Source organism: Panthera pardus, unplaced genomic scaffold, assembly GCF_024362965.1.
Source record: "Panthera pardus isolate Hobbes unplaced genomic scaffold, ASM2436296v1 HiC_scaffold_8, whole genome shotgun sequence".
NCBI classification, from domain to species: domain Eukaryota; kingdom Metazoa; phylum Chordata; class Mammalia; order Carnivora; family Felidae; genus Panthera; species Panthera pardus.
In genome coordinates this window covers 70,328,647-70,350,743 of record NW_026527013.1, presented here as the reverse complement: position 1 = coordinate 70,350,743, position 22,097 = coordinate 70,328,647, and the positions used below count along the sequence as shown (strand labels likewise).

The following is a 22,097-nucleotide window of genomic DNA, read 5'->3' as shown; positions in this document are numbered from 1 at the left end:
ATGTTATTGGTCAAAGGATGAGCAAGTGACACAAGTTGGTTCAATCAGACTGAAGGGAAAATACTTCCACTTCTTGCTTAGGGCAGTTTCTAACACATTGTCCTCTTGATGTGGAAACATCTAGCCCATGCTGCCATCTTGCCAACCACAAGAGAATAAAGCTGATGCTGAGGACAACTGAGTGAAGTGATAGAAATGTCATTCCAAAGCTGGAACTCACCCTCTTTCTGAAGTTCTTGTAGGGTTATCTAATACATTTCCCTATTTTCTGATAGAGGTGGTATGAAGATTAAATGAGTTTAGATAGCACTGGTAATGTTGTAAGTGCTCAAAAATATTAGTTATCATTATTGTCCAGTCAGCTTGAGACAGAGTTTCTAATTCTTATAGCCAAAATTATCCAATCTGATACTCTCTGTTTCCTATATGTTTAAGAAAAGTATCTGTTTTGCTACCTCTTACCTTATAAGGAACCAGGACAGGGATAGGAGGTGGAGAGATGAGAGGGGTTGACTATAGTGCTGTCAATGTGGGGCACTATTAAGTGGTGAAATGTCTCTTTTGAGAAATGCACTCAATAGTGACAGGAGCTAATCCAGCATATCCAGTCTATCTTTCAGCAGCAGCCCAGAACTATCAAATCTGGATAGTTACTACATATGGTAGTTGTTCATATATATGGAAGTATCATTTTCAGCATATTAATGTTCTACTACCTTACTAAGTTGTCTTATTGTTTGGAGTTGATTTTCTATGATTACAGTCTCATTGAGATAGAGTTTTACCTAATCCTTTCCAAGTTTTATACCTCTAATTTCACATATCTAATTGTATTGGCTAGTTATTTCCAATAAAAATATTTAATAATAGTGAAGACAGTGGGATTCTTTGTCTTATTCCTACCTTTAATGGGATACCTCTAGTTTTCCCATTAAGTATGCTGCTGGTTTGGGAGACTGAGGTAAATCTTTTATCTTTTATCACGTTAAGGAAGTATCCAGCTATTAAGAGAATAGGGAAAATTTTGACACAGGGGCCTTGAGAAAACAGAATGAAGCATGCCACTACATCTTGTCATAAAAGTAATTGTAAACAGACAATATTTACCTCAAAGACACTAACAAAATTAACATTAGCTAGGTTGGAATGAATGTCCTTTCTTACTTATCTTGCATACTATCATCATGAGATTGAATGATGACTAGTTTGTTTACAAGAAATTTCTCCATGATATCCTGTTTTTTAACCCTGGGAAAGTTCTTTGTTCTTACAGAATGTCACCTTTAATGCAAAGTCTATGCTTGTTCTACACATTTGTTATGGGAAATTACATGCTTTACTATAGTCTGGTTATAAAGTTGCATCTGTTCAAATATGCTGTAGAAAATAGGAACAATTTGTAATGATAAAGAGATTAGGTTGTCAAGAGATCTAACAATCCTAAATTTGTATGCAACTTACAGCAGAGGTTTGATATATGTGAAACAAAAAGTGAAAGGAGACTTAGAAAAATCAACAATTATAGTGAGTGATTTTAACCTTCATCTCTCAGCAATTAATAGAACAAGTAGACAAAAACAACAGTGAGTGTATAGAAGACTGGAAAACATTATCAACCAACTTGACCTATTAATATTTATAGATTACTTTGTAAAAAGCAAAATGTATCTTTATTATGCTGGTTCATAAATCTCAATAAATTTAAACAGATTAAAATTACTTAATATGTTTTCTAGCTGTAATATAATTATATAACAATTAAATTAGAATAATATAATCAAATCATATTTATATTACAGAATATAATTAAATTAGAAATCAGTAACAGAAAGATATCTGGGGAAACTCCCAATATTTTGAAATTAAACAACATTTTTTAATGTTTATTTATTTATTTTGAGAGAGAGAGAACATGAGCAGGGAAAGGGCAGAGAGAGAGAGAGGCAGAGAGAGAAAATCCCAAGCAGGCTCCATGCTGTCATCACAGAGCCCAACATGGGGTTCAAACTCACAAACCCTGAGATTATGATCTGAGCTGAAATCAAGAGTCTGATGCTTAACTGGCTAAGCCACCTAGATGCCCCCAACATATTTTTAAATAGCCCATGGGTCAAAGAAGAAATCACAAGGAAACTGAAAAATATGTTGAACTGAATAAAAATAAAAACATCAAAATGTGTAGAACACAGTGAAAGTGGTGCTTAGAGGGAAAAATCATAGCTCTATATGTTTCATTAGAAAAAAGGAAAATCTAGGGGCGCCTGGGTGGCTCAGTTGGTAAGCGGCCGACTTCGGCTCAGGTCATGATCTCACGGTCCGTGAGTTCGAGCCCCGCATCAGGCTCTGTGCTGACAGCTCAGAGCCTGGAGCCTGTTTCAGGTTCTGCGTCTCCCTCTCTCTGACCCTCCCCGGTTCATGCTCTGTCTCTTCCTGTCTCAAAAATAAATAAAACGTTAAAAAAAAAATTAAAAAAAAAAAAGAAAAAAGGAAAATCTAAAATAAATTAGACTCCCACTTTAAGAAATTAGGAGAGGGGCGCCTGGGTGGCTCAGTCGGTTAAGCGGCCGACTTCGGCTCAGGTCATGATCTCGCGGTCCATGAGCGCGCGGTCCGTGAGTTCGAGCCTCGCGTAGGGCTCTGGGCTGACAGCTCAGAGCTCAGAGCCCGGAGCCTGTTTGAGATTCTGTGTCTCCCTCTCTCTGACCCTCCCCCATTCATGCTCTGTCTCTCTCTGTCTCAAAAATAAATAAACATTAAAAAAAAAAAAAGAAATTAGGAGAAAAAAAACCAATAGGAGTGAAGGAAATAAAGATACTTTTGGAAATTAATTGAATAGAAAATGTGCTTCTTCTAAAAGACTAAATTAGTAAGCCTCTAGCTAAAAATCTGATCAATCAAAAAAAAAAAAGGGGTGGGGGAGGACACAAGTTACCAATATTGGGAATGAGAGAAATGAGCACAGATCTTAACAGACATTAGTAAAAAAATAAGAGATTCTGCTTCTAGTGGTAGCTGAGTACTTCCTATTGGACTAGCCCTCCTGTAGGTAAAAACTGTAAACTCTGGACCAAGTAGAAAAAATAACTACCTGAAGGTAAAGAGAGAACATCACAAGAAGATGTATACCGGAGAGGAGTTAATCCTTTTGTAAAAAAAGAAAAAGAAAAGAAAGAAGGAAAAGAAGAAAAAAAAAGAAATGGGACACTGTCAACTTCCCATTTGTATGGCTTTTTGTTTGAGGGAGAATCCCAGTTGTTATCCTCAGTCCCAGGAGACAGAGTTTGGGACAACTAGAAGAGCTGGAAAGTAGGGAATAATCTAAGAAAGGAAGTCCCAATTAGGAAAGAAGTCAAAAAGGAAGAAGACCAAATTCTGTGTACAAACTGCCCATATTTTTGGCTGACACATGAAACACACATGTGTGGAGCAGGCTTTTAAGGTATCTAAGACTCAAAAATTGAAAAGAGACATTATCTCCTGTCTACCACAGCTGAGACTGACAACTGAAAAGAGAAACAGACAAATCCACAATTATAGTTGGAACTTTCTTTCCTTTTTTTTTTTAACTTATTATAGTTGGAGATTTCAACACTCTTCTCTTAGTAGTTAGTATGAGATCTAGATTAAAATTTAGTGAAGACTTAAAGGTCTGAATAGTATTATCAACCACATTGACCTGTTACTATAAAGTAATATAAAGTGTCCTATAAAGGACACTGCACTCGACAACTGTAGAATACACATTCTTTTCAAATACACATGATTTGTTCACAAAGATAGATCATTTCCAGGCTATGAAACAAATCTCAATAAATTTTAAAACATTAAAATCATACATTATGTTTTCTAACAATAATGAAATTAAATCAGGAATAAGTAAAGCAAAATACCTGGAAAATCCCTAAATATTCGTAGCTACTTAGAAGGTAATTTATAGCTTTAAATACTTGTTTTAAAAAAGAAGAAATGTGTAACTCATGATCTAAATTTCTACCTTAAGAAACTAGAAAAGGTAAAGCAGGTAAAGCCAAAGAAAGTAGAAGGAAGGAAATAATAAAAATAAAAGTATAAATCAATGAAATAGAAAACTAAAAACAGATTATATTTACAAGACCAAAGATTAGATCTTTGACATGTCCACAAAACCCATAAATTGCTAGCTAGACTGATTAAGAAATAAAACACAAATTAACAGTATCAGGGATGAAAAAGGAGTTATCACTAGAGATCCCACAAACATTAAACATTTTGAAGATTGAATCAACATTCCAAGATATCCTGAGAGGCAAGAGGTCAGCCATAGGGTTTTGGCCACTCTGGGAAAGGAACATAGCCATGAGTGAGACAGTTCTCTTGAACTGAGGGAGCTCCTAGAAGGTAGGGTAATGAGCTCTTCATGCCAGGTAGTGTGTCTCAACAACTACCATCAACTTGTGAGAGGAAGAGAAACAAATGTGGGGAGAATCAGGTATTTAAGACATAAGAATTATTCAACAAAAGAAGGGGGAGCACCTGGGCAGCTCAGTTGGTTAAGTGTCCAACTTTGGCTCAGGTCATGATCTCATGGTTTGTGAGTTTGAGCCCCACGTTGGGCTCTGTGCCGACAGGTCAAAGCCTGGAGACTGCTTCAGATTCTGTATCTCCCTCTCTCTGCCCTTCCCCCGCTCACACTCTGTCTGTCTCTCTCTCTCTCAAAAATAAATAAACATTAAAATTAAAAAAAAAAATTTTAAAGGAAAAAATAAATTAGGTAAAGCTTCCTGGAAGATGTCCTAAAAAGACAGGCTGGATTTAGACAAAGGAAAAGAAGAACATTTCCCCCTGAGGAAATACTGTGACACAAAGCATAGAACTGAGAAAAGTAACAGCTAATTTCTAAAATTATATAAACTTTATGTGAGCTTACAAGTATGCTGTGGGTAGTCTTTTAAAAAACTTTTTATTTTGAAATAATTATAGATTCACAGGAAGCTTAAAAAAAGAATGTAAAGGGAGGTCCTGTGTACCAGGACCCAGCTTTCTCCAATAATAACATCTTTTGTTGACTATACTACAATATTGAAACCAGGAAATTGATGTTGGCATACTCTAAGAACTTATTCAGATTTCACCAGTTTTCCACACACTCCTGTGTGTGTGTGTGTGTGTGTGTGTGTGTACATGTGTGTAGTTCCATTCAGTTTTATCACATGTTTAGATTCATGTAACCACCATCCCAATCAAGGATCCCTGGTGCTACACTTTCATAGCCAGTCAATTCCTGTCTTTACTGCCCCCACCCCCACCTCGTAACCCCTGGAAGCCACTAATCTATTCTCCATCTCTATAATTTTGTGACAAGCATGCTGTCTTTTCAGTTAAAATATAGCTTTAATCAGACCCATTGTTATTTTGTGAGAGCAAAATTTTGTGTGAGCCTCTTCACCTGGGACTTTCAAACTTCTCTTGAATCTTTTCATTTAGTTGTCAAATGTTCCAGGACAAGTTTTACCAAAGTTATTGCAAACCAACTGTCTTTAAATTTGTATTCTCTAGTTCTTCCCTCTTACTTCTAGAAGATGATTTTGTCAAATACTTTATACACCAACTGTGCCCATCAGATGTGAGTGTTTTTTTACCTCATTAGGTGTGGCTGGTTTTTATTTTTGCTTTTATTTTGCTTTTAGTTTTGCTTATTTTTGGTTTTATTTTTGACAGATTTACTGTCAGTATATCTTCATTGATGCTTTCTTCCACTTAAAAAGCATAAACATTCTTACTAATATCTGTTATTTACTGTGGAAACTTTCTCTGAAAGTGTTCCCTCCTCTAAGATCATTATCTGATCCCCCCATTTCTGTCATCCCCATTTAACTGCTTCTTTCATGTGCACACATGTTCTTAACCCTGTTGCAAGTGAATATTGATTATCTGTGTCAGACAAAGTCCTAGCCACAAAGAGAGATGCAAACTGTATATACTAACAGCTTAAGTTCAGCCAGGGCACACAAATGTGATCCTATTAACTCATGCCAAAATATTTCTGCACTAGTTGATAAATAGCTGATACCATAAGACCCTAGTTCCCTAACCCACAACAATAACCTTAGGCACAACTAGGTCCCATCTCTGAGACCCATATGACATCCTATTATCCAGCAACCAAAGGTCTGGCATTATAGACAGCTTCTGTTATGATATTTTGAATATCATTCCTTTTTCTACCACTAAATACAATGTGGGAAAATGTGATAAAATTCTATATTAATGATTTTTAAAGTTTTATGAAAACTCAGAGAATAGAGTACTCTTTGACAATAGCAGGTAAGGTGAAAAGTGAAGAGAACATCCAGGAAAAGTTTACAGAGTATATTAGTGTTTCCCAATTTTTGATAAATAATAGTAATAATCAATACCATTTATTAAGTGTTTACTATGTCATGGGCTCGGCACCAAATTCCTTTTACAAACATTTATTACATTTATTCCTCACAAAACTGCAAGACATATATAATTACAATTTTATTTTACAGATGAGCATTGTTGGTCTTCAGTCAATTCATACTGATACAGCTGAACCAGTTATTCAAAGCCATCCATTTTTATTAGTCACAGTGTTTGTTGTTATCCATCAGCACATGGACTACTCCAATTATTAAGAATTTTGAACATCATTCCTACAGGTAAGAAAATGGAGACTGAGAATAAATCAGTGGCCAAAGATCATGTAACAAAGAGCTAAGTTTTTCGTTCTTAAGTCTAAAGTTCATGCTCTAAATCACTTTCTTAACTACATTTCAGAAATGTGGTTTTTCCTCATATCTTTTAGGAAGATAAAATGGTACCATATGTTTTTTAACTTCCTAAAGCCCGCCATAAAAACAAACAGAGGAAGTAGGGTAGGGAAGCCAAAACATCAATAACACACTAGGTGACAAAGTATTCTCATGAACTAAAATTTGAGAAGGTAGGAATCAATCTCCAATAGTAACAAACATGCATGGCATTATCAGCAGCTACACAGGAGGGAGCAGAGAAAAAAGAGGGTCTTCTGATAGCCCTGAGAGCTGGAAAGTCCCCAAATTACTATAAGTATTCTCAGAAATACTCATAAGGTCAATCTGAGAATAGCCAAAACTGGATGAAGTTTTGAAGACTCCCAGTCCCAAATAACAGTAGGACTAGAGCAGTCTGAGTCCTATAAACTCTCAATTCTAAGTGATGGAAGTTTTCTTACAGGACAAAGCCCACATTAAGAAACTGCTGAAACTAAAATTGAGCAGAGCAAATTGAGCAGTTAGGAATAGAGAAGGCAAAGGAAACAAGAGATGCAATCATAGGGGGAGGAGCACTTTATGAAAACAACATAAGAGGGAGCTCTAGAACTGAGACATTAAGAAGGTTATCCTTAGGTTACATCCTCCACTAGTATAGAAATACTCACCTCACTTAAGCATGAGCAAGCAAATAGATCACACAACTGAATCCTTTATAAAGTTATTGTTGAAGAAGATCATTAAGACAGTGACCTGTGAGCTGGACTCAGGCACTAGGTGGCTCCTCATCCCCTTTCTGTCCTTGGAATGTGGGTTCTACTTGACTTTCTTATGCCCAGAGGCTGCCCCAGAACATAGTATTGAGATGGCGATGTGGTGTTGAGAACACCTGCATGGTATATGTGACTGAATCCAGTTAAGGCCTCTATATAAACTTTTAAGAGTTGGCGGGCCAGCACAGAGACTCACTTGTCTTGCTGCCAGCAAACACAAACCTTGTATATAAGTTCCTTTTGCTGCCACCTACTAACCTAGAATGGCTTGTGTTTTTGTTTGGTCTCTTCCTGCCCTCTGTGTACAGGGGCTAGTTTCAGATTTCACCTAGGAAGCTCCTGAGAGGTTTCAAACCAATGGTTACTGTGAGAAAAAAGGAGTAAGGAACAAAATAACATCTCTATACACAATTAAGGCACACTAAAAAGAAATGGCCACAAATAGGTGAAAACATCACAATTCCCAAATCAGGCAAAAAAGTGAAATATTAGCCCAAACTTTATTAATCTGATTTAAAACAATAGGGGCACCTGGGTGGCTCAGTCAGTTAAGCATCTGACTCTTGATTTTGGCTCAGGTCATGATCTCATCGTTCATGGGTTAGAGTCCTGCATTGGGCTCTGTGCTGACAGTGCAGAGGCTGCTTGGGATTCTCTCTCTCCCTCTCTCTGCACCCCCCTGCTCTCTCTTTCTCAACATAAATAAACTTAACCTCCCCCCGCCCCAAAAAGATAGCAACAGCAAGAACAGACAGAGACAGGGAGCTCAGTAATCCCCCAGGACTTTCAAAAAAAACTTAGGTATATAATAAAAGAAGTACTAAAAACTTAAAGAGAAGAGAAAATGCTAAAATAAGAAAGAGGAGGGAGAAAAGGACATAAGTATAAGAAGGATGGCTGATTTCACTTCAGAAAAAGATGAAGGTCAGAAGAAAATGAAACCTCTCCACTGTGATGAAAGGGAAGAAACTGTCAACCTAGAATCTAGATTTATGTTTGAAGACATACTATTAAACATGCTTGGTAAAAGAAAATATAAAATAAATTTACAAAGTTTACAAAAAAGACTAAAATCACTACACACTGAAACCTATGGGATGTATGTAAAGTAGTGATCAGAAGAAAATTCAATACACTAGATACTATTGTCAATCAAAATTAAAGAATTAAAATAAGTGAATTAAATTCCCAGATACAAAATGAGGCAAAAAAGCCCTATAAGCCAAAAGAAATCAAAAGAAGGAAATAATGAGAGTAAAAACACAAATTAGTGAGGTAGAGAATAGAAAAGCAGCAGACGTAATTAGGTCAAAATCTGGTTTGAATAGATTTATTGAAATGCATGTAATCACTTAAAGTGAACAATTCAATGGCTTGTACTATATTTGTTTGTGCAACGATGACTGCAATCAATTTTAGAACGTTTTTTTAAAGTTTATTTATTTTTGAGAAAGAGAGAGAACCAACAAGAGAGGGGCATAGAAAGAGGAGGACAGAGGATCTGTAGCAGGTTCTGTGCTGACAGCAGAGAGCCAGATGTGGGGCTCAAACTCATGAACTGTGATATCATGACCTGAGCTGAAGTCAGACATTTAACCAACTGAGCCACTAGGCACCCTTCAATTTTAGAACATTTTAATCACCTCAAAAAAGAACTCCTACATGCCTTGGCTGTCAATCCCCAATATCCTCACTCACTTTCCCAGCCCTAGGCAACTAGTACTTTATTTCCTGTCTCTATAGATATAAACTATTCTAGCTATTTATAAAAGAATCATACAACATGAAGTTTATGTGACTGGTTTACACTTAGTGTAATATTTTCAATGTTCATCACTATAGCAAAATTATTTATAAAATCTATAGATAAAAGAGAAATGAGAAAATTTTGCATATAGATGTTAACTATGGTATTCTTTAGAATATTAATAATTGGAAAATTGTGAAAATCAGGGCACCTGAGTGGCTCACTCAGTTAAGCTTCTGACTTTGACTCAGGTCATGATCTCACCATTCGTGATTTCAAGCCTCACGTCAGGCTCTGTGCTGGCAGCTTAGAGCCTGGAGCCTGGTTCAGATTCTGTGTCTCCTTCTCTCTCGGTCCCTTCTCTGCTCATGCTCTGTCTCTCTCTCACACACACACAAAAATTACATGAAAAAAATAAAATTGTGAAAATGCCTAATGGTAGGAGAATGATTAAATAAGGATTTGGGAAGATGGTAGTGGAATAAGAGAGCCTTAAGTTCACCTTCACCTATGAATACAAATAGATGACTGTCAATTTATCTTAAATACCCCAGAAAGTGACCTGAAGACTGACAGAACAAACTCTACAACTAAAGGGAGAGAAGAGACCACATCAAAGAAGGTAGGAAGTGCAGAGATGGAGTTTGGGAGAGAGACAGATCAAGGTTGCTGTGGTAGGGAAGGAGCTGTGGTCATGGACAAGGGTGAGAGACAGACTAGCACTTGGAGAAGCCCACACAAGGCATATTAATTCCCCATAGCAATTGTCCTGGAAAGCAAGAGGGGCCATATTTCATGAGTTCTTGCAACCAGCAGGGCATAAAGCCTAGAGTTTTAGGGTCAGTGGCTTGGCTCAGGGAGAGCCCAGGGAGCGTTTGGGTTGCTTTTGGAGAAAAGGCAGGGCAAACAGCCTGTGGACATACAGCATGGAAATAGTGATCTGTAGAGCACCTGGAACACACAGGGGTAAGGTTATTTGCTCACCTGAGACCATGTTCTGAAGAGACAGAGTTCACAGAGAGACCCCTCCGGAAACAAAGGAACTGGCAGGAGACATTTCTCTCCCCTGCCCTTCAACATAAGTAAAGGGCCACCTGCAGGAATCAGCACAGCACTGACCCTCATACCTAACTTGCTTATATCAAGTCACACACCCCCTACACACCCACCCCACCCTGTGTTCCAGTGGAAACACTGTACCAAGTCAGGCTTGCTTCAGTTTTCACCTTGGCAAGTTCCTTCCCCAAGAAAGATCAGCCCAAACACCTCCCAACACAGCATCTCCTGAACTGGGAGGTTTGTAGAACCTCAAATCCAGTGGTGGGGTGTCAAGTCTCATTTCACAAGCATACCAGAGCATACCTAGTTAAAATACATCACATTCAGTTCAGGGACCAAATACTGCCCACAACAGGTAAAGAGAGCCTATGCAGATGACAGGCTTGAAGGACAAAGCAGCCAGGACACAATAGCAAAGCACACATAGCTCACATTGAAGACACTCCCAAAAGCACCAGGCCCTGGGAACAGGGGACACCACACTGCAGGTCACTACAGGACCTCTTTTCATCAAGACATTACCCTTTAAGAACAGGAGACATAGTTGACTTTCCTAACACAGAAACAGGCACAGAAATTTAGAAAAAATGAGAAGACAGAGGAATTTGTCCTAAATGAAAGAAAAGGACAAGGCCATGGCCAGAAATCTAAGAGGAACAGATATAAGTAACATGCCTGATAGAGAATTTAAAGTAATGATCATAAAGATACTCACTGAATTTGACAAAAGAGTGGAAAACATCAGTAAGACCTTAACACAGAGATAAGGAATAACATAGCAGAGATAAAAGTTTCAATAAATAAAATGGGAATCACACTTGATGGAATAAACACCAGGCTTGAAAAAAGCAGAGAAATGAATTAATGATCTAGAACACAGAGTAATGGGAAGTAATGAGGCTGAACTAAAGAGAGGAAAAAGAACTATGCAAAACAACAATAGACATACAGAAATCAATGATGCCATCAAGCATAATAACATTTGTACTATAGGGATCCCAGAAGTAGAAAGAGAAAACAGGGCAGAAAATGTATTTGAAGAAATAATAACTGAAAACTTCCCTAATCTGGCAAAGGAAACAGATATCTAGATCCAGGAGGCACAGAGAACACCACCACCACCACCACCACCCTCCCGCCCCACCCCACCCCCCACCCCCCGCCCGGCAACAAAAGCTGTTCCATACCAGGACATGTTGTAATTAAAATTGCAAATTTTAGTAACAAAGAAAAAATTTAAAGTAGCAAGACAAAAGAAGACAGTTACATATAAGGGGAAACCCCATAAGGTAATCAGCAGATTTTCTGCAGAAACTTTGTAAGCCAGAAGGGTGTGGCATGATATATTCAAAGTGCTGAATGGGAAAAGTCTGCAACCAAGAATACTCTACCCAGTAAGGTTACCATTCAGAATATAAGGGGAGACAAAAAGTTTCCCAGACAAACAAAAACTAAAGGAGTTCATGATAACTAAATCAGCCTTCAAGAAATACTAAAGGGAATTCTGAGTGGATCTGAAAGACCAAATGTGACATTTTAAAAATAGGAAACATAAAAGCAGTAAAAATGAATATATCTGTAAAAATCAGTCTAGGAATTCACAAAATAACAGAATATAAAATATGACACCATATACCTAAAACATGGGGAAGAGAGGAGAAAAGAATATGTTCAACGTAAATAACCATTAACTTAATATAGACTACTTTATGCAGAAGATGTTATATACAAACCTAGTGGAAAACACAAATCAAAAACCACTAATATATATGCAAAGAATAAGAAAAAAATTCAACTATATCACTAAAGAAAACCAGCAAACCATGAAAGAAAGAGAAGAAAGGACCAGAGAAAAACTTCAAAAATAACCACAAAACAAGTAACAAATTGGCAATAAATACATATCTCTCAATAATTACTTTGAATGTAAATGAACTAAACACTCCAATCAAAAGACATAGAGTGATAGAATGGATAAAAAAGAAAACCAAGACTCATCTGTAAGCTGCCTACAGGAGATTCATTTTAGACCTACAGACAATTACAGATTGAAAGTGGGGGATGGAGAAATATTTATCATGCAAATGGATGTCAAAAGAAACCCATAGTAGCAATACTTATATCAGACAAAACTGACTTTAAGACAAAGACTGTAAAAAGAAACAAAGAAGGGCACTATATAATCATAAAGGGGTAATTCCAACAAGAAGGTGTAATAATTGTAGCTATGCAACTAACATGGGAGCGCCCAAATACATATAACACTTTAAAACAAACATAAAGGAACTAGCCAATAGTAATACAATAATAGTAGGGGACTTTAACACCCCACATATACCAATGGACAGATCATCTAATCAGAAAATCAATAAGGAAACATGGTTTTGAATGATACAGTGGACCAGATGGATTTAATAAAACATTCAATCCTAAAACAGAATGCACATTGTATTCAGCTATATATACATGGAGTATTCTCAAGAATAGATTATATATTAGGCCACAAACAAGTCTCAACAAATTCAAAAAGATCGAACTCATCACTATGAAACTAGAAGTCAACCACAAGAAAAAATGTGGAAAGACCACAAACACATGGATGTTAAATAACATGCTACTAAACAATGAATAAGTTAACCAAGGAATCAAAGAAAATATCCAAAAGTACAAGGAAACAAATGAAAATGAAAACACAATGCAATGGTTTAAAACTTTTTCTTTGCTTAGAATCAGCCAGGGGTTCTAAGAGGGAAGTTTATAGCAATTCAGGCCTACCTCAAGAAACGAGAAAAGTCTCATTTAAACCAGCTAACATTACACCTAAAGGAGCTAGAAAAAGAACAACAAACAAGCCAATATCTCTGATGAATATAGCTGCAAAAATCCTCAACAAAATACTACCAAACAGAAGCCAACAATATATTAAAAAAATCATTTACCACAATCAAGTGGGAATTATTTCTGTCATGCAAGAATGGTTCAATATTCACAAATCAATCAATGTGATACAGCACATAAATAAGAGAAGGATAAAAACCATATAATCATTTCAGTAGATGCAGAAAAAGCATTCAACAAGTAAAACATCGCTTCATGATAAAAGCCCTCAACAAAGTAGGTTTAAGTCAGGAACAAGACAAGGATGTCCTCTATCACCACTTTCGTTCAACATAGTACTGGAATTCCTAGCCACAGCAATCGGAACACAAAAATAAATAAAAGGCATCCAAATCATCAAAGAAGAACTCAAACTTTCACTCTTTGCAGATGACATGATATTCTACATAGAAAACCCTAAAGACTCCACCAAAAATACTAGTAGAACTGGTAAATGAATTCAGTAAAGTTGCAGGATACAAAATCAATGTACAAAAATGTGTTGCATTTCTAAAAACTAATACTAAAGCAATAGGAAGAGAAATTGAGAAAACAATCCCATATATAATTGCATCCAAAATAATAAGACACGTGGGAATAAACCTAACCAAAGAGGTGAAAGACCTGCATTCTGAAATCCATAAAACATTGATGAAATAAATTGGAGATGACACAAAGAAATGGAAAGACATCCCATGCTCATTGATTGGGAGAATAAATATTGTTAATAAATATTATTCCAAAGCAATCTACACATTTAATGTAGCTGCTATTAAAAGACCAACAGTACTTTTCACAGAATTAGAACAAAACATTTTTAAAATTTATTTGGAACCACAAAAGACTCTGAGTTGCCAAAGCATTTTTGAAAATGAAAAGCAAAACTATAAGTATCATAATTCCTGACTTCACATTATATTACAAAGATAGTAATCAAAACAGTATGGTACTGGCACAAAATTAGACACATAGATCAATAGAACAGAAGAGAAAATCCACTAATAAACCCATTATTATATGATTAATTAATATTCAACAAAGCAGGAAAGAATATCCAATGGGAAAAGGACAGTCTATTCCAACAAGCGGTGTTGGGAAAACCAGTCCAGGACATGCAAGAGAATGAAACTGGACTACTTTTTTAAACAATACACAAAAATGCATTCAAAATGGGTTAAGGACCTAAATGTGAGACCTAAGACATAAAAATCCTATAAGAGAGCACAGGTAACAGTGTCTCTGACATTGACTGTAGCAACATTTTCCAGATGTGTCTCCTGAGGCAAGGGAAATAAAAGCAAAAATAAGATATTTGAACTATATCAAAATAAGAAGTTTCTGCACAGTGAAATAGTCAACATAACTGAAAGGGAAACTATGGAATGGGAGAAGACATTTGAAATTGACACAGTTAGCATCCAAAATGTATAAAGAACTTATAAAACACAATGCACCCAAAACAAATGATCCAATTAATATATGGGCAGAAAACATGAGCAAACATTTCTCCAAAGAAGACATCCAGATGGCTGACATGTGAAAAGATGCTCAACATTGGTCATCATCAGAGAAATACAAATCAAAACTACAATGATATACCTCATACCTGTCAGAATGGCTAAAATCAACAACACAAAAGATACCAGGTGTTGACGAGTATGTGGAGAAAAAGAAACCCTCTTACATAGTGGTGGAAGTGCAAACTGGTGCAGCTACTGCCGAAAACAGTATGCAGGTTCCTCACAAATTTAAAAATAAAATTACCCTATGATCCAATAATCATACTATGGGATGTTTACCAAAAAAACAAACAAACAAACAAAAAACACTAATTCCAAGGGATATATGCACCCCTGTGTTTATAGGAACATTATAATAGCCAAATTATGAAAGTGTCCATCAGTAGATAAATGGAAAAAAGAGATGTGAGATTATACATATATATATATATATATATATATGTGTATATATATATATATATATATATATATATATATATATGCATGCAATGGAATATTACTCAGCCATAAATAAGAATGAAATATTGCCACTTGCAATGACATGGATAGAGCTACAGAGTATAATGCTAAGTGAAATAAGCCAGTCAGAGAAAGATAAATACCATATGATTTCACTCATATGTGGAATTTAAGAAACAAAACAAATGAACAAAGGGAAAAGAGAGAGAGAGGTAAACCAAGAAACAGACTCTTAACTATTTAGAACAAACTGTGGTTACTGGAAGGAAGTCAGGGGGAAGTGATGATATAGGTGATGAGGATTAAGAAGTAAACTTGTCATGATGAGCATTGGGTAATGTATGAAATTGTTGAATCATGATGTTGCACACATGAAACTAATATAACACTGTATGTTAATTAAACTTCAATTAAAATAAAATTTTTAATATGAAGTTAAATATACACAAAAATACTTATTTTAACACTATTTCTATTAATAGAATACTGGGATTTACTCACTTTATTAACTAAAGACTAGTCTAATAAATTATGATATATCTATTCAATGGAGATCTGTGAAGCTGTGAAAGAAGTTATGAAGATGTCTTCATAGGTCCAAGGAATGATATGATATTCAGAAAGTAGTGTCAAAAAAAAAACCAAAAAACCAGGAGTCAGAATAGTAGAAATAATATGCTATACTTTGTATAAGAAATGGGAGGGGAGGGAGAGAGATATGTATTTGCTAACTTTTGGAAAAATATTGATAAATAAAATCTAATCATTTTATAGGAAGTGGGGAAGGAAGAGAAGAAAGGAAACAGGAGTGGAAGCTAGACCTCTAAATATATCAGATTTTATAATTTTTATTTTGGATACAACTGTCTATCTTACATACTTGAAAACCCAAATTAAATTTTTAATTGTTTATTGAATTTTAGTTAATATACAATTCAATATTGGTTTCAGAATTAGAATTCATTAATACATCACTTACATACAACACTCAGTGCTCATCACAATAAGTACCCTCCTTAACACCCATCTAGCCCATCTCACATCTCCCTCCATCCAGGAACCCTCAGTTTGTTCTCTATTGTTAAGAATCTCTTGTGGTTTGTTTCCTTTCCTTCTCTTCCCCTTTGCCATATGTTCATCTGCTTTGTTTCTTAAGTTCCACATGAGTGAAATCATATGATATTTGTCTTTCTCTGATTGACTTATTTAGCTTAGCATAATACATTCCAGCTCCATCCATGTTGTTGCAAATGGCAAGACTATTCTTTTTGATGACTGAGTAAAATACCATTCTATATATATACCACTTCTTCTTTATCCATTCATCAGTCAGGAATTTGGGCTCTCTCCATAGTTTGTCTATTCTTGAAAATGCTGCTATAAACATTGGGGTGCATATACTCCTTTGAATCTGTATTTTTGTATCATTTGGGTAAATATCTAACAGTGTAATTGCTGGATTATAGGGTAGTTCTATTTTTAGTTTTTTGAGGGCTCTGCATACTGTTCTCCAGAGTGGTTCCACCAGTTTGCATTCCTACCAGCAGTGTTAGAAGGTTCCCCTTTCTCTGTATTCTCACCAACACCAGTTGTTTCATGTATTGTTAATTTTAGCCAATCTGATAGGTGTGTGGTGGTATCTCATCATGGTCTTGATTAGTATTTCCCTAATGATGAGTGATGTTGAGCATCTTTTCATGTGTCTGTTAGCCATCTGGATGTCTTCTTTAGAAAAGTGTCTATTCATATCTTCTGCTCATTTATTAACTGGGTTGTTTGCTTTTTGGGTGTTGAGTTTGATAAGTTCTTTATAGGTTTTGAATACCAGCCCTCAGAAACAAACAAAAAAACCAGGTCAAAACCACAACATATCATAGTGAAACTTGCAAAATACAAAGATAAAAAGAGAATTCTGAAAGTAGCTAGGGAAAAATGGTCCTTAGCCTACAAGGGTAGACACGTAAGATTAGCAGCAGACCTGTCCACTGAAACTTGGTAGGCCAGAAGTAAGTGGCAGGAAATAGTCAATGTGCTGAATGGGAAAATATGCAGCCAAGAATTCTTTATCCAGCAAGGTTGTCATTCAGAATAGAATGAGAGATAGAGAGTTTCCCAGACAAACAAAACTAAAGGAGTTCATTACCACTAGACCAGTCCTGCAAGAAATTTTAAGGGGGACTCTGAGTGGAGTGAAAAAAAAAGACCAAACCAACAAAGACTACAAAGGATGAGAGAACATCACCAGAAACATCAACTTTACAGGTAACACACCAGCACTAAATTCATATCTTTCAATAATCCACCTGAATATATATGATTTCACTCATATGTGGAATTTAAGAAACAAAACAGATAAATATAGGTGAAGGAAAGCAAAAACTAGATGAAAACAGAGATGGAGGCAAACCATTAAATACAGAGAACAAACTGAGGGTTGCTGGAGGGATGTTGAATGGGGGGATGGGCTAAATGGGTGATAGGCATTAGGGAGGGCACTTGTTGGGATGAGCACTGGTTATTGTATGTAAGTGATAGATCACTAAATTCTACTTCTGAAATATTTATTACACTATATGTTAACTAACTTGAATGTAAATTTTAAAAATTAAAAATAAATAAATAAATTACAATATTGGAGGGACACCTGTCTGGCTCAATCAGTGGAACATTTGGCTCGTGATCGCAGGGTTGTTTGAGCCCCACTTTAGGTGTAGAGATTGCTTTTTTTTTAGGTTTAGAACTTAAAGTTTTTAAAAATAATAAATTGTAACATTGGAATTACAAAAAAAAAAAAATCACCTGAATATAAAGGGAATAAATGTTCCAATCAAAAGACATAGGGTATCAGAATGGATAAAAAAAAAAAAATCCATCTATAGGCTGCCTACAGGAGGCTCATTTAAGACCTAAAGATGTTGGCAGATTGAAAATGAGGGGATGGTGGGGTACCTGGGTGGCTCGGTTGGTTAAGCATCTGACTTCAGCTCAGGTCATAATCTCATGGTTCATTGGTTTAAGCCCTGCATTAGGCTCTGTGCTGACAGATCAGAGCCTGGACCCTGCTTTGGAATCTGTGTCTCTCTCTTTGCCCCTGCCCTGCTCATTCTCTGTCTCTCAAAAACAAATAAACATTAAACAATTTTTTTTAAGTTTAAAAAAAAGAAAGTGAGGGAATGGAGAACCATCTATCATGCTAATGGACATCAAAAGAAAGCTGAAATAACCATACTTGTATCAGACAAACTAGATACTACAACAAAGACTGTAACAAGAGATAAAGAAGGACATTATATCATAATTAAAGGATCTATCCATCAAAAAGAGCTAACAATTGTAAATATTTATGCCCCCAACTTAATGCAACCAAAATATATAAATCAATTAATAACAAATATAAAGAAACTTATTGATAATAATGCCATAATAATAGGGGGATTTAATACCCTACTTACAGCAATAGGCAGATCACCTAAGCAGAAAATCAACAAGGAAACAATAGCTTTGAATGACACACTGGACCAAAATTTAATTTTTAAGAATATTTAAGGAGAGTGGGGCATCTGGGTGACTCAGTTGGTTAAGGGCCCAACTTACGGTTGGGTGATCTCATGGTTTGTGGGTTCAAGCCCTACATTGGGCCCCATGCTGGCAGTGCAGAGCCTTCTTGGGATTCTTTCTTTCTCCCTCTCCTCTCTGCTTCTCTCCCCCTTGTACTCTCTCTCGAAATAAATAAATAAACTTCAAAAAAATATTTAAAGAGTAGACTGTCTAAAGCAAAAATTAAGGAAATAAACTTAACTCTGTATGAAGTTAGTGGTATAACCACTTTGAGAAAAATTATCATAACTTTAAAGCACTACATTTTGACTATCCATCTAAAGACAAAAATACCTGCAAAAAAAGACTTAAATTGAATTCAGTAGGTTTGTACTAATTTTGAAGCTATTTTGTATTTATTTTGAAGCTATTACAATATTATATATATATAATATTCAATGTCTATGTGAGTGCATTAGAATAAAATCAAATAAGTAATTACATTAGTGTTATCAGGATTTTTTTCAAAATAAGAAAATGAGTTGCAAATATAAAAATGAAGAATTAAAAACCTGATAATCTTTAATTTGAATAAAAAATATAGCTATAAGTATAGAATTTATTTTTCTTTTCCTAAATTAATACATATTTCCTAACCCTGTTCACTAAAAAGGACTAAACATAATTACAATCTATTAGCAATGAATAAACATTTCTAGTGCATAGATTGTGGTCTTAAAATGCTATTCCTTTATAAAAGAAACCAGGACTTTTGAAGAAATGGCTGACTCCAAATATGGCACAGGAAACAGAAAAAAATGTACCTGGGATATCTTGTCACTTCTGAAAGCAAGGTAACTATCAAAGACTACAGACATCAATGTTAAGAAGACAAAGACATCGTTTTTATCTGGCCAAAAATAAGACAAATTTGTAAAGTAATGACTACATTGCATTTAATATGCAAAATGCATATTAAAATCTATGAGTTCAGGGAGATCCAACATGGTGGAGAAGTAGGGGGACCCAAAGTTCCCTCATCCCTCAAATGCAGCAGTATTGAGGCCAAAGGACTCTAAATTCCAGGAGTCCGGGTTGCAGAGTGACAGAGTTGTCTCCAGAGACCCACGGGGACAACCTGGTGGGCCATAGGTGTGTCATTGTGAACTGGGAGAGATAAAATGGACAGCATAGGCACAGATGGGAGGGATCCCCTTCTTCAGAGAGACAATGGGAAGAAAAGAGAGGCAGGGGAAGCATAAGACTGTATCTGGACAAGAGAAAAAATCACGGACCTGGAGGGAGAAAGATCCAACCTCTAACTGCAGAGTTTTCTCCGGACTGGGGCCAGTTGCCCTGTTCGTGCACCTGGGGAGGAGGGAAGCCAGCTCCGGGCTCAGTAACTAGTTCAGAGGCACATTCCATAGTGGGAGAAAGCAATCCCCTCCCTGGAGTGCTGTGAGAAGAAGGTATACAACAGTTCAAAGGACAAAGACTGCCTGTGCCTGCCAGCCAGAGGCAATATATCATTGGTGGCATGGAGTGGCACTTCTCTAGAACTGAATGCACAGAGCAGGACCCCTTAAGACATCAGGGTTTAAATCCCCACCAAGTGCCAGGGAGGTGCAGGAGTCCGCAGAGCGAGACAAACTGGCCTCGTTCACTCTGATGGCACCGTGAGGATGGCCTGAACAGAGTGGTTTGGGACACCTGGTCTGTGAAGGAGAGACTGGAGTGTCACCAATTTTCTCCCTATCACCAACAAGGTTGGGCCTCAAGGAACAGACAGCGGGTCCACAGGGGAGGCAGGCCCGCCTATACCAAACCACACGCCTCAGCACCTGGTAACTGTGTATCTACTGAAGCAAGATAGATGCTGATGAACAAGACAGCCCCTCCGTCAGACCAGTGCTGCCACTGGTTCCAAGGCACCCAGCAGTTTTGCATTTTCTGATTTAATTCATGGACAATTCCTATTATATGTATATATATATTTTTTTTTTTTTTCTTCCTTTTATCCTTCTTATTTCTTCCCTCCTCTAGTCTGGTTATTCTGGTCATTGGTTTGTTTAAGCAGACATATTTAATCTATTCTCTTTATACCTGTTCTAGATCTCCTTCTTTATTTTCCTCTGCCACTCTCTGGATTAAGCTGTATAGTTTCTCTGCCTGGTCAATTTTCTTTTCTTTTCCTTTTCTCTGCCCCGTTTTTTTCTTGTAGCTGGTGTTTTTGTTTGTTTTGCTTTGTTTTAAAGGTTTTTTTTTTTGTCTGTCTGGTTTTTGTTTGTTTGTTTCTTTTCTTTTCCAGGGCAACATCAATGAAAAAATCAAAGCATACCTGGTAAAGGGTCCAAAACATCACTATGAGTAGGAAGATAAAGCAACCAAAGTCACAACAAGAGAGCAAGTAACACATTCCAAAAAACAGGCCTGAAGGGCCAGGCCCTGGGCAGTGTATAACCCCTCTTTAATATAGTAGTCTCACAGGTGCAGGACCATAACAAGCTTTTAAAACACATAAGGGATAAGAAAAGTAGCCAAAATGATGAAATGGAAGAATTCTCCTCAAAAGAAATTCCAGGAAGAAATAACAGCTAAAGGATTGATCAAAACAGATATAAACAATGTAAGTGAACAAGAATTTAGAATAATCATCATAAGATTAATCACTGGGCTTGAAGAAAGCATAGAAGACAGCAGAGAATCTACTGCTTCAGAGATCAAGGAACTAAAAAATAGTCATAATGAATTTAAAAATGCTGTAAATTAGGTGCAAAATAAACTTGAGGCAGTGACAGCAAGAATTCAAGAGGCAAAGGGGAGAATAAGTGAAATAGAAGATAAAATTATGGAAAAAAATGAAGTTGAGAAAAAGAGAGACAAAAAAATTCTGGACCAGGAAGGGAGAATTAGAGAACTAAGTGGTTCAATGAAACTTAATAATATCCATATCATAGGATTTCCAGAAGAAGAGAGAGAGAAAGGGGCAAAAGGTGTAGTTGAACAAATCATAGCTGAAAACTTCCCCAATCTGGGGAAGCAAACAGACATTGCTTCCCCAGAAGCAATGCTAGGAGGCACAGAGAACTCCCTTCACATGTAACTTGAATCAATCTTGTGCATGACATATCATAGTGAAACTGGCTAAATACAAAGGTAAAGAAAGAATTCTGAAAGCAGCTAGGGACAAACTGGCCTTAACCTAAAGGGGTAGACACATAAGGGTAGTAGCAGACCTATCTACTGAAGCTTGGCAGGCCAGAAGGGAAGGTCAGGAAATATTCAATGCACTGAACAGGAAAAAAATGTAGCCAAGAATACTTTATCCAGCAAGGCTATCATTCAGAATAGAAGAGGGGAATAAAGATTT

General features: G+C 36.4%; 1 long non-coding RNA gene across 1 annotated transcript; it reads left to right on the top strand.

Moving 5' to 3' along the window:
* Positions 1–6,533: 6,533 nt before the first annotated feature.
* LOC128775681 (uncharacterized) lies at positions 6,534–21,709 on the top strand. Its single transcript, XR_008420608.1, has 3 exons — positions 6,534–6,662; positions 19,488–19,581; positions 21,036–21,709. It is a non-coding gene; the product is annotated as an uncharacterized LOC128775681 (long non-coding RNA).
* The last annotated feature ends 388 nt before the right edge of the window (positions 21,710–22,097 follow it).